Below are 16,513 nucleotides of genomic sequence, written 5' to 3'. Positions count from 1 at the left end.
AGCACCAGAACAAGAGCACTCTTGAATTTATAAAAAAATTCCTGCAGTACTGTAGTGGAGTTATGGCCACTAAGGGTCAGCAGAGCTTGTTATTTTCCTGCAGTTTTGTGATTTCTGGTCAACAGCATGAAGTCGGTACAGGCAGCAGGCCCTCTAGACAGGCTGCACAACACAAGCGGTATGCACCCAGGAGTGGTATTGCAGCTTTAAAATGGGAAGAGGCATCACAAGTTACACCTTTTACATCAGGTTGCACCAAAAAGGACATCTTTGTAATTACTCATGTGGTGGCATCCAGGAGCCCACGCGTGCTCTGTGACCAGGTGAGCGGCTACCCTTCCGTAAAGGTGACTGCCAAGGCCATGGAGCAGGGGCAGTGTCAAACTCTGACAGTCTCTTGCCCTGTGTCCCAGCAGCTGCTCTGTCCCAGGGCCTGGCAGCCTCTTCCAGGCATCTGCCCTTTAGGAAGAACGTGGTGCGATGCTGCGTACGCCTGTGTAGGGTTTCCATGAGGTCATGTACTGCGTTTACGTGGCGTGGATTTAGTAGTGGGGGAAACTGCAGGGGTGGCTTCTGTGAGAAGACGCCAGATGCTGCCCCCGTGTTGGACAGAGCCCGTTCCAGCCAGCCCCAAGACGGACGGGCCGCTGGCCGAAGCTAAGCCCATCAGCTGGCCTCATGTCATGGCTGCAGGGTCAGGCGGTAAAAGGCTGTGAGGTGGGAAAATGAGACATTCTGCAGCTGGAAAAGTAAACCAAGGCCTTTTCTGCTTCTCACACTGCCCTGCGAGTGGGCTGGGGGTGCACAAGAGGTTGGGAGGGGACACAGCTGGGACAGCTGATCCCCACTGACCAAAGGGATATTCCAGACCGTACGACGCCGTGCTCAGCGGTAAAACTGGGGAGCAGGGAGGTTGACGGAGGCTGCCCTTGCTCAGGGACTGGCTGGGCATTGGTCGGTTGTTTTTCTTGGTTTGGGTTTTTTTTTTCCTCCATGAAAACCATGAAGGTTTTCTTTTTATCTTTTTTTTTTTTTTTTCATTAAACTGTTTTCATCTCAACCCACAAGTTTTTGCACTTTTACCCTTCCACTTCTCTCCCCCGTCCCACAGGGTTGGGAAGTGAGCAAGTGGCTGTGTGGTGCTTAGCTGCCAACCAGGGTTAAACCATGACAGTCCTCTGTAAATCATAACAGTGATGCCCCATGCACACAACATCTGAATGATGGGACACAACCAGCATCCACTGAGTGTCTGCAAATTAGGAGGGCAGCAGCATACAGGAGGATTAGCCATGGATGCTTAGAAGAAATCGCGAGTATGACAAGAAATCTCCATGCAGCAAAACGTCAGTATCAAAACCAGAGAAACTTTTTCTGACTTTTCAGTCAGAAAATTAAAAGGTGGGGTATTTACAAAGACAGCCAAGTAAGTCTTCCCATAGCCATGTTAAATATGACACAACTGAGGTTAACGTGAACCCTCCCTCTGGAGACCTCAGGCAATGAGTTATGAATTCTTGGGAGAAAACATGCAAGTTTGCCTGTTTTGTGTTTTTGGTTTGACAAACGGGCAAATGGGATACAGGTGATATATCTCCTAGACTTGTATCTTTCCAAATTCAGATCTCTGTATAGCTGTAGCATATGTTAACTATCCTAGCAAAATCTGCTGGTCATGTGGGATTGTTTAAAGCAAATAATATATTAGCTGAATCTGGCCAGTGTGAGGAGATCAATTAAAACAGGCTACAGGCTTTCTTTGCAAACTGGCAGATCAGTTCATATTGCAAACTGAATGGTACAGGACTGTGTTTAGTGCAGCTTCATGGATAAGCCTGACTGTGTGTTGAAAATTAAAGCTTTCTTCTTGTTTCTGCTCTGTAGTCCACACTTGCCTTGGGGACTGTATCTCTGGCTTGGGGCAGTTTGAATTGCAGCCACTTAATTTCTTAGTAAGTAAGGTTTCTTCCTTATTTTTTAAATATGATTTATTATCTTATTTTAAGGATGGATTAACTGGAATGCAACCACTATTCAAGCAACAAAGCTGGTAGTGTGCTGGTTTTTCTCCTTCTTTTAACACTTACTGGCATTGTGTCAAGGGATTATCACCAGGATTTAAAAAACTTGATGATTTTTCAAATTAGGTATTTTCTTTTGGTCAGATGGTATAAACACTATCAACAATGAAATAATTCAGACTAGGTTGCTTGGTATCAGCCTATTGATCTTTTCCAAAGGATACATTTTACAATACCCAGAAAGGAGCTCTCTTTGGTTTTGGATATCTAGAGGCAGCCTTAATGTGAGCAGAAGAGGAATTTCTAAATATCAGAAAACCCTGATTATCATGCAGGTAGGTAACAACCAGGGTGCAGTATGTTAGGTATGTTATGAATTTTGTGCAACCTTCACAGTTAGAGCAGCATGGCAGAAAGCACTTGCAGAAGAATCAGAACAGGATGATTCTAATAATGGATGGACCATTTTGTCTGGCTTCTTGCCCCAAGAGAGATGAGTAATTCTTGACAGGCTTGTCAAATTTTTTCTTAAAGACTTCCAGTAATGGTTACTGCATCAGCTGCCCAGGTAGCTGGTTGTAGTGTTTTTGAATCCTTTCACTAACAGAGTTTTCTTTATTTCACATAGATCATACCATCTGCATTTCAAGTTCCTCTCTTGTCCTATCAACAAATTGTCCTCTTGTCTTTCATCATCTTTTCCTGTACTGGACTGTTACCGTGCCTCCCCTTAGCTTTCCCATCTGTAGACTAAACACCACCATCCCTTTGCATCTTTCAGCCTTAGTCTTAGTTCCCAAGTTATTTATTTATTCTTATTGCTGTCCTCTGAACTTTCTCTAATTTGTCCACGTGTTTTTCAAATGTTGTCATGTCCAAAACAGAACAGAAGCCTCCAGCTGGGGCTCACCAAGACGGAGTAGTGCATATCTGCTACCTAACCAGCTGTTTCCCATCGTGTCTAAGTGCAGAACCCTGAAATTATTTGCTTACATCCTGGGTTTTTTTCAGAATATTTCTTTTATAGACATTCTTTTGAATTGTATTCCTATTTTCCATGTTACTCCCAGTTGTTTGCAAAAGTGTATTTATAGATATATCTATTGCATCAACCCATTCACTAAGGAAAATACTAAGTATAAATGTCCAAGGCAGAGCCCTGCTCTATCTTACTCCTCTGTGCTGACAGTGAAATACTGGTAGATTTTCTAAGAAAAATAAGACCCATGGCTGACCTTTTTTATTTGAAGCAACACAAACCTACTTGCTGTCATTCCATCCTCTCACATTAAATGTGCTTTTTGCTGCCAGTGATTTTTTAAATAAACATCACACCTCCATATATAGCATTATGGCAGAGCTTAGATTAATTTTTGTTTATTACCATGTGATGTATTAATTATAAATAAAAAATATTACATTGCGATTAAACATCAAAAAGCAACTTAAGATAGCAAAATTAGTTTAGCAAAAAAGTATGAACAGCTATATGAATACTCAGTTCAGTCCTCTGTCCTTATGCAGCATGATAGGCTTTAATTACAAGGTCAGGCACCACTTTTTACAGAGGACATTATGCATGGAATACTCATTCAAGAGAGCATGCTCTATTTTCAATGTATTTTATATATCCATGCAGTCTGTCCTCTTTTATTTGCTGTGCAACATTGAAATGTAGTACAGTATGAGGACTTATTAATCTTCTGATGTGTTCTTGAGGAGTGGTGTCAGGTAAGTGAATGCTCTGCGAATATAATTTTTTACAATACAAAGACAAGAGTCAAGATTGTCAGCAGCCAACTAACTTAGACTATCTGGCTAGAAATGTCACAGGACATTTAGCATGTTACACTGTGGATAGTGTTCCTGTTGTGTGCATCTGTAGTGACTATGAATGGTCAACAGTTCTGCCAAGAGATGGCAAGTGTTTTGAGCTGGAGCCCAGCAAGCACACATCACGCAGCTATGAACTGCCAAAATTCACACAGGGATCGTATGGGAGCTGTAGGGCAGAGGCTGCCATGGTGTCTAACTCTCTGTGTCACCTTTCAGCTGCCTTTGTTATAAAACCATCTCTTCTTCCTTCTTACTCTTTTGTTTCATTCACATATTCCAAGCTCCCCATGACTGAGGATGGGCTCCTACAGACCACAGCTTTTCTCGCCCTGCAATCCTGACTGGCTGCAAAGGCAGTGCTCCAAAGTCCCCTCTCTCCAACTGATAAGGAGGCATGAGTCATAGGGGGAAAATGATATATAATAACAGTATATACCATCCCTTTTCCGTTATTCAACATAAGTAGGGGATTTAATGAAAAAATATAATGAAGAAACCCCCAAAGCATGTGTCCTAACTTTGAACTACTGGCTCTGCTGCTCAGCTTTCTTTTAACTAAGTTCACTTTAAAGTAATTTTTTTGAAAAGTCTAAGCATGCTGGGGAAAAAAGTTAATTCTGTGGATTGCCCTATGTCCCTTCCACACACAAATCTTCTCTCCAGCTTGTGTATTTGGATCCTGGGCAAATGTGCAAAGGGATGGCAAAAGCTGAACCAGTGACCATCTCTGTCAAATCTCAAGACTCAGAAATGCTCTAGTTCCTCTGTGATTTACAGCAGTGAAGCAAACAAAGAATTGTTTTAACATGGACTAGAGAAAAAACATTATTTGGAAGTCCTTTTCTTCCCCACATGGGACAAAATACTTCTGTGCTAACAACAGGTTATCATCAACTGAAAATAAAGTTTCTGGTAAGTGTCGGTGTCCTTTATTGCTGTATTGCAATCAGCATGTCCTACAATATGGTATATTAATTTGTAGGCAGCAAGTAAGTTGGTTTTGAGTTAAATCTATTGCAGTTTTACAAAAAGCAGTTGAGCATCTGTGATTGGACCAGCATAACTAAAGGGACAGCATGGTGCAAATGTAGAGAGGGTGTAAGGACCAGTGAAGCAGGAGAAACTGGCCCGGGGCAGGAACTGAGGCCGTAAAGAAAGAGGGTGATAGCAATAAATACTGCAAGAACGTTGTCTCAGAAGGCTGACAGTAGGATTGCGTTGGCCGAGGTTTACTCTAGGTGATGTCTGTCGGTTTGCCGTAGGCGGGGCAGTGCTGCATCTGAAAAGGTGGGTCCTGAGAGCAGTTGTGATGGGTTCATTTTCTTCAGCAACTGCCTGAAATATAAAAGATGTTGGTTCCATTTCTTAACCCCTACACAGAGCAAGCCAGATGTACATAAGGGGTGGAAGCGGTAATTGTTCTGAGGTAGTAATGAGGTCATGTAAACCTCCCAAAAAACAAATTCTAAAATGTTTTTCTGTCACCAGCTCACTGAAAGTCTCTGGAGTGCATCGCTCTCTTGCAACACTCCTGTTTTTATTAGTGTTGTTGGCTGTTGGGTAATCTAGCTGAATAATGTAATGTAACTCCAATTATCCTTTAGTAATTCGTGGAAGAAAATAACCTGCCCTGCTTTGTTATGCTGAGAGACTGGTTATTGATGGTTGAGACAATGGTTAATGTAGTGGACATTTAGCTGATCAAAGGCATGTCCTAGTGCTTCTTGAAGAAACACTGCACAGATGATCAACCAGATGAAATTTTGTAACTAAAGATGGATGAAAATTTGTTGTGAAGTCAAGATTTTCCAGTAATAAATTTCTACAGAAAAGATGGGATTTTCTTAAATGTGGGGATAGTTTATGAACTTTGTCATTTTAAGTTCACTTTGCATTGCTGAGGACTGCCTATAAATGAAGGGGTGCCAAAAGTTGTAGAAACTGTCTGAATCTGTATTTCAAGTTCTAGTTTGATAGTTTTACACAGAATTTTAACTTTAGAGATGAATCAGGCATAAGCGCTTGCAATTTAGGCACGACACGACTTCCCTGAAGGCCTGAAGCACCAGCTTGTGCCAGTTTGTTCTTTAAAGTGAATGTCTATTTTGAAAAAGGGATATATAAAAATGGTAGCATAGTTTTCCAAGTTTTAGGCGTGATGTAACTGAATTTTAAAAGGGGACCTCAGCCCTGGCAGCATATTCTGAGATCTTCCACTTGAGTTTGATTCTCATTCATCAAATGTTATTCTTATTTCTCTTTAACAGTCTTAAATTTGAACCTTCAATACATAAACCTATTTAATCACATTTTGTCAGGCTTGCATAGGGGAGGGAGTAACTTGAGAGGAAAAGGGTAGCAGAGGAGGCTTTGCAGTTGAGACCCTGCTTGAAACATGAGCCAGAGGTTAATGCAGCTCACCCATCCTGCTCTAACATCGACTTCTTGCAGCTTTTTGCTGCTAAAGCAAAACTGGTCCATTTCTAAAACATAACAGCAGATTTGCAGATGGTGCTTCCACGTTGCTGCTTTTCAAGATTTATTTTAACTATGTTTTGTGGCTTGTGGTATTGCAAATGTCTTGTTATTACTTTACCACATAAGCTACAGCCATAAATCAGCTGTATGTGATGGAGCTTCTACGCTCAAGGTAACTAGAAGCACTGGGAAAACTACAATTTTTTAAGTGCTCCTAACAGAAGATACCTAAATTAGTTGCCTTTTATCTAATGAATGTTTTACCGTTTTGTCTTCAGGAACATGGAGATGGTGGAGAGAGCTCTGAGAGAAACAATGTGGACTGAAAATATTCAGCAAAGCAAGTGGCTGAACACTAATAGTCATGATTTTATTAATTCTTGCTCTCCAGATTCTGTATTTTTTTTGAAAACTAAAACGTTGGTCAGTATTCATAAGAAGGTAAATTGGCTTTCTAGACCAACCAAGCAAGTAAAAGAAGAATACACTTATCCGAGTCGATATGCTGCTTCAGTAATCCCTTATGAGATACTGAGTATTGTCCTAAGCTACTCTTCATTGCACTTTTTTGATTACTTGTATGCATGAAGAAAGTGAGAAGAACATCTGGAAGAGTGGATTATGGAAAGTACTATGTGACTTTTCTGGGCAATACTTTTGAAGAGATGTCTAAATTATGCTTTTCCCTAACAATTTCATGTTAGTTGAGAAAAAGCATGTCCAAAATTTGGTTTTGCATGGGCCTGTGTTGTTTCTGGCTAGCTAAATGGAATAAACAAAATTCTCCAGTTGCTGGGTTGTCAGTTGAAAATGCAAATCAGTGCTACTCTGTTGTGTGTGCTAACCTTTTTTTTCCTTTAAAAAAAAAAGGTTAGACTGATTGCAATGGTTTAGAGCATAAGGATTTTTTACAAGAGTAATATTCTCACCAGAAAGCTGTTTTCTTTCTCAACTAGTGAAAACCAAGTTTCAGAAATACAATCACTGAAAGCAGACGTTTCATTCATCTACATGCAAATCGCCACTATAAACCATGCTTGAGTCCCACAGAGATGATTGGAAGTGACACAACCTCCAGGCAAAACCGGGAGCTCAGCCTATTTCTGCATAACGAGTGCTGTAAGTGATTGAAAGCTGTGAATTTTCCATCACTTTCTCACAGGGTGCCAAGTGTCTTGTTTCCTTGGCATTTCTGTTTCTTCCTAATTTCAGAATTGGAGAGTTCAATTCTTCACCTTTCAACTCCTGCTGTATAAACCAGTGGTCAGCATCAATAAATGTTCCAGCTAAGATGGCACACCCCACAGGCCTGTCTGCACTGCTGGATGAAGTATTGAAACCTAAATTATTTCCATTACGCAGAACTGTTGTCTTACAATAATTCTGTTGCATATTAAACCCCGGGATCTGATAAAGTAATGCTGTGGTCAAAGCGGTGGAATTTATTCCCATTAGTCATTCTCTTATCTGTTTTCTTTGTTGTTTTTTTCTTTAAATTCAACTTCTCTTCAGAATTGTATGCCCACCAGAAAGGCAACATATAGCTATGCTGTTCCTTGTTCACATTCTGAATTACGTCTTTAAGTAAGGGCTCTGATTTTTTTTTCTTTCAGCTAGTGCCAATGCCGATAACACTGTCTAGGGGAGACTACTGTTCTGCTTGTAGCACGATAAACCTTTGGGAAGGAACAACCATTTCCATTACCAGTTTTGATGTTTCACTGCAAGGCAGAAAATGCCCACACTGTCCCTTTGCTTTCATGCTGCTTTTACTGGCTTTCTCCTGATTTCGTAAGTAGGCGAAGCATAGCAGAGGAGGCTCGTGATCAGCCGTTTCTGTCTGGGTAATATGTACAGGAGGCTCCACTTCCACCTTACTCAGCTTTTGGCAGGTTGCCTCTCTTTGCTGCTTCTAGTTTGTACCTGATGATATCTATGTTGGTAAGCTGGGGGTAAAGGTGAGATGTGGAGGGAATCCTTCAGTGAAGGGCGCCTGCTATGAACCTGCTCTGTCAGCTCAGTTGGGTTCCACTTGTTGAAAAATCAAATGGAGTTGTCTGCTTTACCTCTTTTCGGAATGCAATTGAAAGGAGCTTTTTCTCTTCCTGTGGCATTGTTTTCTTGTATTTTGTCATCCATGAACAATCCTGACTATGCAAACTACCACTGATAACTGAAGAATAAGCCCATGGAGCCCCAGCCTAACTGCTTCTCTCTGTCACCGCAGGGCTTGAGGTTGCAATGTAGGCAGCAGATTCCTATTGCCAACATCTCTAGTGTGTGGTCTGATGCGGCAGCAGTTCTATATGTGCCTCCGAAAGAGACAGCTGCACTGTGATTCGTCCACCTCATTCTTGTGCTCCAGCAGCTCTAATTGGGGATCAAGCCCTGTTTTGCCAGATGCTGCACAAATATGAAATAAAAGATCGTCTTTACCAGCAAGAACTTGCTTTGAGTTCACAACAGATGATAGCAGGTTGTACACTGCAACTGAACTGGCAGTGCTCACACCTCAGCATGAGCTGGCCAGGACGAAGCAGCTCTGTGAAACAGAGCACTGAGTGTTCAGTACCACATGGTTTCCCCAAAACCCAAAGTTCAAAACCCCCATCACCTATACGGCCTTGGTCTTGGGCAGTCTTCTGCAGCTTAAGGGATTACCAGTTGTTTCTGGCACTTCTTCCCACCCCCCCCCCCCCCCCCCCCGCTGAAAGACAGATATTTTTTAGTTGTTGACAAAAAAGAAAAAGAAATTCTGGATCCTGGTCTATGTCCTTGTTAACGATTTAAAATGTCTGTTCTGGAGAAGAGCTAGCTGCTCTTTCATCAAACCTGCAAAGAGGGGTTCTACTGTGACATCATAAGAAGTCTGTGCTAAATGCTTTAACAAAAACCATGCATGCTCCAAAATGAAATCTTACGTACTGTGGTGTTATTAAAGTGCTCAATAAACAGACAAACTCAGAAAGGCTGGTAGGATATGGGTGGGTGAATAAATGAGCTTTGATGCTAATGTCAGTCAATGCCAATTCCTATCCTTTGAAGACAGTGTGATAAACACAGCTGCCAGAGGTGTGATCTGAAATTGCTCTAATTAAATTAAATTTTCACTGGAATGAAAGCAGCTGAGCACCTTGATTTGTTTCCTTTTTAGCTGGACTAATTCAGAGAATAATGATTTTCCAATTCTTTCATGACCAGGTAGGGAGGGTAAGGTTTGTTAAAAAAAAAAAAAAAAATATATATATATATATATATAAAGATCTGAGTATACACAAAACTATTTTATAAAATTCTGTATTCATATTCCTTTTATTGTATTTGCTACTCAGGATTTGTGTCTTAATTTAGAATTTGAAATCTTCAAGGGGAATTATCTGTACTCACCACTAAATGCTTTCTTCATAGTAATACGGGGAGATCTTATAAGTCCCTCATGTTTTTCTTTTAAGTTTATGCGTTAATAGTAAAAGACAGATAAGGGTCTTTCAATGGTTATGAACTATTTAACTGCTGATCATGGACTGGGGGTGAGAATAAGAACTAGAAGTTGCTGTAAAGACAGACATCAAGGGAGAAAAGATAAGAAAATGCAGACAGATGATCTCTGGATAATCCCTCATTTTTTGTTTCTTCCTTGTTTCAAAAACCACCTAGCTCCTTTTTGTAGATGGATTGAAAGATCCATCACTCCAAGCCTTGCAATTTTACTTTGCAAGTGAAATTTTGGTTGGGCTCTGATCTGGATGACTACTCCTTTCCAGGAGAGCTGAAAATGAAGCAAGTTGATAAATTATTTCAGTACTTTTTTTTTTTAAAATTATTTTTTTGGTGACCACTATTTTCTGAAGCAATCTAATTAGTTACAGAGTACAGCATAGCCAGAAGTAAATAACTGATATATATATACACACATTTGCTTTGTGAGTGCTACTGATCTTAATTTATGTAAAGGAGATCTGTGTCAGAATTTAATGCCATAAAATAAAAATATTAATTGATATATCTCTAGATTTTATATATAGAAATATTTTATTAATTTACAAAGATACCTTCTATCAGTGCCATCTATCAATTTCCGAAATGTGTTAATTATGGCAAATCGATCTGATAAGGAGAAATTCCGTTAGTTACAGCATCTCTTCCAGGCGTGAACACTAGATGGCACTGAAAGACAGGAGCTGTGGCGTGGAAACACGGGTATTTTAAATTTCTTGAGGTTAGTGTATTTCAGTGGAGGATCGCTGAAGCATAAATGATATCCTGTAGATATATTTTGTGAAAAAAAAAAACCAGAAGGTTTCACAGGAATTACAGAAGCTATATTACATGACTCAGTAGTTGCTTGAGCCTATAGAAGAAATTGGGACAATTAGAGATGAAGTGGCAGAACGTGGTATTAAGCGACCAGGCCTGGCAGCAAAGTTCCTCTGCAGCTGGAGGGGCTAGAGCTTTTTCCTCTTCCACTTGCTCATGCTGCTTTGCAGAAAAGAAACCTCCTTTAAAATTCATGTGCTTTCTCCCATTCACAGTTGTGCTGCTTGAGCGCAGCTCCAATGCCAGACTTGACAGTGTTAAAAACATCAACTTCCACAGCATTTCATGCTCTGATCCTATCCTTGTCTGACCAAACACGAACTCTTGGGCTGATACAGGAGACACGCTGCTGGCGTTTAGGATGAGGTCTGAGTCAGAACTCAGGATTATAACTAGCCTTTAATAAAAACCATGTCAAGTGAACCCCAGAGGAAGAATGAGGAGGAAGGGAGGGGCTTGGTGTCTCTGACTCAGGCTGCAAACTGACTCTCAAACCATCAATAGCCTGACCCGAGGTGTTTTGCATGCTTCAGAGCAACTTTTAGAAAGCCAATTATCCTTGCAATGGGATGAAAGTGTAATGGCTTGTCATGTGGAAGGGATCACTGCAGACTACCCAGTGTTTTATTCTGGTTTTAAAAATTACGAAGACGTACTTCTATTCCAACCGCAAAAGCAAGCACTCAAAGGTTAGGAAACCCTGCATCTCCGAGTAACAATGCAACCATATTTCAGCCCATTCCGTGCACTAAATGAAGCAGAGGTCCTTTGGGACAAAATGGTACGCAATCATGTAGTTAAAAAATAAAGCATGTGCACAACACGGCACAATTATGGCTGTAGCGAGCTTTTCCTAGCATGTCAGCACCGGGTTTACGCATCTAGATAATATTGTTTTCTATGTGTAATTTTATATACAATATTAACACTTCTTCAAAAGATCAAGGACAGCGCATTGCGTTTCCCAGGGATGCTGCAGGTCCCGTTGCAGTGGCCAGAGAAAGGATCTGTGTTACAGCCTGGGCTGAAACCATCCACGGGCCGCTGTGGCCCACGCTGCGCCCCGCGTGGGCCTGGCTGAGGAGCCGGCCGGGGCCCCTCGTCGCCCTCCTCTCCCCGCTGCTGTTTCTGGCCTTTCTGCCATCTTCCCTGTCTTGCTGTGGTGCCTCGAAACCACCACAAGTTACAGGGCAGCTCCTGAGAGGGCCAGGTTTAGTTTCTTTGCTTAATTCCTCGGGGAAAAAAAAAAACCAAACCAACAGATTTTCCACTGGTAGCATTACGCTTGTTTTCCTTACTGTAATCTTCTTACACTGAGGAGAATCATTTCAACCCCAGATACGACTTTCCCCTCTACTTAGACCTCTTTTTACAACTGTGTGTATTGGGCTGTCATTCTTTAGAGAGTTTTAGAAAACCTACGCTCGTAGCGCCTCCCCGACATAACCCCTGCCCGCTCGCGGGGCTTGGGCCCAGGGACCCACCCCAGGGGGAGGCCGGGGATGGGGACAGGCCCTCGGGCGAGCTCCGCGGCCGCGTCACGCTCAAGATGGCGGATGGCAGACGCCGGGCCGGGCGCCGCGCTCAAGATGGCGCCTCTCCCCGCCCTCCCCTTCCCCGCCCTCCCGGCGGTGACTTCCGGAGGGAGAGGGCGTCCGTCCCATGGTAACTGCGCCACGGTGGAGACGCCGCCGCCGCGGGGGCTGCTCGCTTCCTGCCGCCACCCGGGCCACAACAACGGGCAGCCGCCTCCGGGGCCCCGCCGCCGGCAGCCGCGAGGTACGCACCGCCGGGCGGGCCAGCGGCTTTCTCCGCCCGCCCGCCCCCCGGTCGTGAGGTGAGAGGAGCACCCGCCGGGGCGGGCGGGCCCCGCGGGGCGGTCTCTCCGCGCCGCCGCCGCTGAGGTGTGCGGCCCCCGCGGCGGGAGGGCGGTACCGGCCGCGTCAGCCGCAGCCGGCTCTGGCGGGCACCCGGCAGCCCGGCGCGGGCGCGGGCGGCGGCGGGGCCCCTCGGCGCGGCGCGGGCGGCAGGCAGCCCTCCTGCCTCTCCTCCGCCGGGCTCGTCGCCGGGACGGCTTCCCCTCGGGGCTGGCGGGCGCGCCGCGGGCACCCCGCGCCCTCTCCGTGCGGGAGGCGGCTCCCCCCCCCGCACCGGTCCGCCTGCGGCTCGGAGTAGGTCGGGCCGGCGGCTCGGGGGAGGCAGCGGGGGCCCCGCGCTCCGCCGGCGGCTGTAGCGGGGGGAGTAACCCCCTCGCCTGGGGGTAGCGCTCTCAGGAGGGGACCCGTGACCGGCGGGATACCGGCGTCTCCTCGGCGAGGGAGGGAGAGGTCTCCTTGGGGCGGAGGTGTGCAGGCGGTCACGGTTGCCCTCTCAGCCGCTGGGCAGCCGGCGATGCCCTTGTGTCTTCTGAGCCTTATTTTAAAACATTGTGTAAAAATGAAATTTTTTTTTTATGTTCGCTTCTGAATTTTTGTGTTTATTTTAGTGGGAGCTGGGCTCCCCCCCCCGCCCCCCATAAGTGTTCAGGCACCTAACTTTTTGCGTTCATTATGGACTGAAGTATGATCAGCCTTTCCTGTGCTTTCAGTCTTTGTTCAGACGTACGCTGCCTGTAGTTGCCTAGTTTATATTTGTTAGGAGCAAAGGCTCTGTGATAACATAAGATCTACAGGCAGTGGTTTCTGAAGGGTACTCATAAGGCACTCTTTTTATCTTCAGAAATTAAGATACAGTAACTGCTTCTCTCTGCACAACCAGTGTTCTGATAAGCTGCTTAAGCATTGCTTCCAATGGTGGTGGCAAACACTGGAGATGTATTGAAGAGACCATTAAGGCAGAGGTCTGTCTGGAGATGCGTAGATGATGAGTAGTGCACAAGCCTCCTCCGTTTTTGGATTCAGTGCAAGTAACCAGGTATTGTGTTATCAGTGATGGCATGTGCAGCTATTGTAACTAGCTGTCACTATACCCTGTTTACAGAATGGTTAGCTCCCATGTGAAGGACAGCTTACCTGGTGGCTTCTTCCCATCCTTGTCCTACTAGAGGAGGAGAAGATATTAGAAGTTTAATTGAAAACACTCCTGTGAGGAAGGCAATGGGACACTCAGTTTGTTTTCTCAGCCTCTGGATAAGATTGAAAAATATGATTTTGCAGAATGGTTGATGATTCACTTTGTATGTTAGCAAATGAGCCAGCTCTTTTCAGGAGAGGGATGAAGAGCTGTAGTTACTCGAAGTGTGTCTGTAGTCTGTGTGTGTTTTAAATGAACAAAAACTGTCTGATCAGAATTGCAAGTAGCTTGTTACAGAATATCTGGCTTGGACAAACCTGTAAAATAGTAATGAACACTTAGGATAAAGCATCCAGGTTGTCAATGGGCTTATAAATGTGCTCAGGTTTAAAAGTATTGACTGGTGGAATTACTAAGGGCATAAAGGTGCAAGAAAGCAGTTGGGACAGATAGGGACTGGGAGGAGGATGGGATTTCTTAAGTGGGCATAGGGATAAGAGCCTGAAGCAAACAGCCTGCAGTGATGGAGGTGGAAGAGATCTAGTGTGAAACAGCCAAGGGGGAGTAACAATCTTCAGAGTGGGGAAATGTGTATTAGGAAAATATAAATACTTAAAACACTGGCATTTATAGACTCATGGCAAATATTTGTTTGTAATCACAAAATTGTTGACTCAAATAATAATGCTTATAAACATTCACAGTATATTATAATGTTTATAACATTCACAAGTTACATTTATTTTACATACATTTACATTTTGCTCTGAATGTAAAATAAATATGACTTGTGCTTCTTTAGTTTTTCAGTAGCTCCCAGAAACTGCAAATAGTATTGGGATGCTGCTGTGCAGACTGCTGAATGTACAAGTGAACTGAGATACAAATTAAAGATGCAAACAAACATCCAGGGTTTTTTTTGCTTAAGTAAGTATCTTTAAACATTAAGCTTAAAGTAACAAAACACAACAGCCTTTGACACTAGCATTCTATTTAGGAATAGAATGGTTAAACTATACTGTAATTGTAGTTTAAGATATTTTGGAAGTCATTAAATAGAAAGGAGAATCCAATTCTGCAGAAAGATTTATTTCCTCCTTTACAGCGAAGTGAGTAATATCCTGTAGTAATATAATAGCCTAGTTTGAGGACATAGTTATTTTGAGACTAGAAGCTTAAATGTGTACATCAGTTAAAAGCAGATGGATGTTGAAATTGGGACCTGATACTATACTAGTGCAAAATATGGAGGACTGCATTAGGATTTGAGACTTTGTAGCATAACTCAGGAGGGTTGTTTTTTCCTCTTTTGAGGAGCATTGCCTATATGTAGGGAATAAAATACAAGGATTGGGTTTTCCAGTTTTTTTAACCTGCTTTTGGACTCATCGTAGTGGAGTTAAGGTTTTTTGCAGGTTGTATAATGCAATAAATGAGGCTGCAGTGGTGACTGCCTTCATGGAACCTGGGAGAGAGCAGTGTCTGTGGCTGGGCTTTCCTGTGTATAGAGCAGTACCTTTGCCTCAATTTGATTGCCTTCTCTTGCTCAGTAATGCATGAGGCGTGACTTCAGGATGAAGCTTGTTCTTTATTTTTTGGCAGACAGGCTTACAACATTGCTGAGAAAGTAGGGGGTTTTCCCTTCAAAAGATTTTTTTTTTTCTCACTCCTCCTTTCCAAATCTGCTACCATTGCAGATTCCCGACTGTTGGAGAATGCCATGTGAAGCTATTTTTGACTGGTCATAGAATTACTGTGGCAGAAACAAAAGACATTGATGGGGGAGAGTGGTCCCAAGGGGCCTTGAGAAGAAAGAGATGGAATTCAGATTAGTAGCCTCCAAAAAAATCTTGCCGTAGAAGAGGTGAAAAATAAGACTATAAAAGAACAAAGGTAAAAAGAACATGTGAAAACACTTAGTTCTCATAATGTTACCCTTTCCCATGAGGAGGCTTCTTGAATGGCTTTCATAGTAATGTTTCTCATATGTTGACCATATATTTGAGCAGTAAGCTTTAGTTTTCCTCTAAGCCTTTAACAGAGATGATTGATTTATTAGCTTTGATAGAAGTATAGAATTACTTTCAAACTTTGAAATACATACTAAGCACCTCAGATAATTAGCAAGCCTACAACTATCTCTCTTTAAAGTGATCAATGGCATTAATTTGGCTTGGTAACCATGGGTATTTTCTTGTTCAGTGACCATATGGTATTTCTGAGTTTAGTGTGACTTCCTGTGAGCGGTTTTTACAAAGTCAGCTGGGCTTTGGTGTGAAGTGCAGCAAAAATTAAACACTATGGGAAGGTGTGAAAGTGTTCTTATATTAAAAGAAAAAAAAGGTTGCTTTTCTGTCCTAAGAAAACAGGTTGCTTTCACTTTAGTGTAAGTGGATTGTAGCCTCTAAATCATACATTCAACGAGACTGTAATGCTAACATAGTCAAAACTTGTAACCACTGCTTGTTTGACACTGAAGTTTTTAATGCAGATAACTATTAACAGATCAGTGTTTTGTTGTAAACAAAATACTACTTAGCTTTACTGTAAAAATGAGACCCTTGTTACAGTAACTTACCCTTTAAAGGGGATCTCCGCTTAAGGTGCGATACACTAATGCTGTTGTTGCATATGTCTTGACAATAATAGAACAGTCACATGAAATTTCCATCTGAATTCTGATTTTTGAGGCTTGTGGTAGTGAAAAAAAATGTGAATTTTATCTGTCTCATAATTTTTGGAACATCCAATCCAACAAGTCAAGAGCTTTTGACAAGTGTTCTGGGCATCAAGGAGCACAGTCCAGCTGAGTTGGTGAAAGCTAGAATAACAGAGAAGATTCCTTGGTT

General features: G+C 42.8%; 1 protein-coding gene across 2 annotated transcripts in view; it reads left to right on the top strand.

Annotated features, from left to right (window-relative positions):
- Positions 1-12,311: 12,311 nt before the first annotated feature.
- The window catches only part of DISP1 (dispatched RND transporter family member 1), a 93,415-nt gene continuing 89,213 nt past the window's right edge, over positions 12,312-16,513 (top strand). Inside the window, exon 1 of one of the 2 annotated variants that reach the window (XM_030035406.2) lies at positions 12,312-12,489. The gene's annotated coding sequence lies outside the window, so the exon portion shown is untranslated. The remainder of the gene's footprint in view (positions 12,490-16,513) is intronic. The other variant, XM_030035407.1, reaches the window with a different exon arrangement.

This window comes from Aquila chrysaetos, chromosome 13 (genome assembly GCF_900496995.4).
Source record: "Aquila chrysaetos chrysaetos chromosome 13, bAquChr1.4, whole genome shotgun sequence".
In the NCBI taxonomy this organism is placed as follows: Eukaryota; Metazoa; Chordata; class Aves; order Accipitriformes; family Accipitridae; genus Aquila; species Aquila chrysaetos.
Note: the sequence above shows the minus strand (reverse complement) of the source record. Positions and strands in the feature narration are given on the sequence as shown.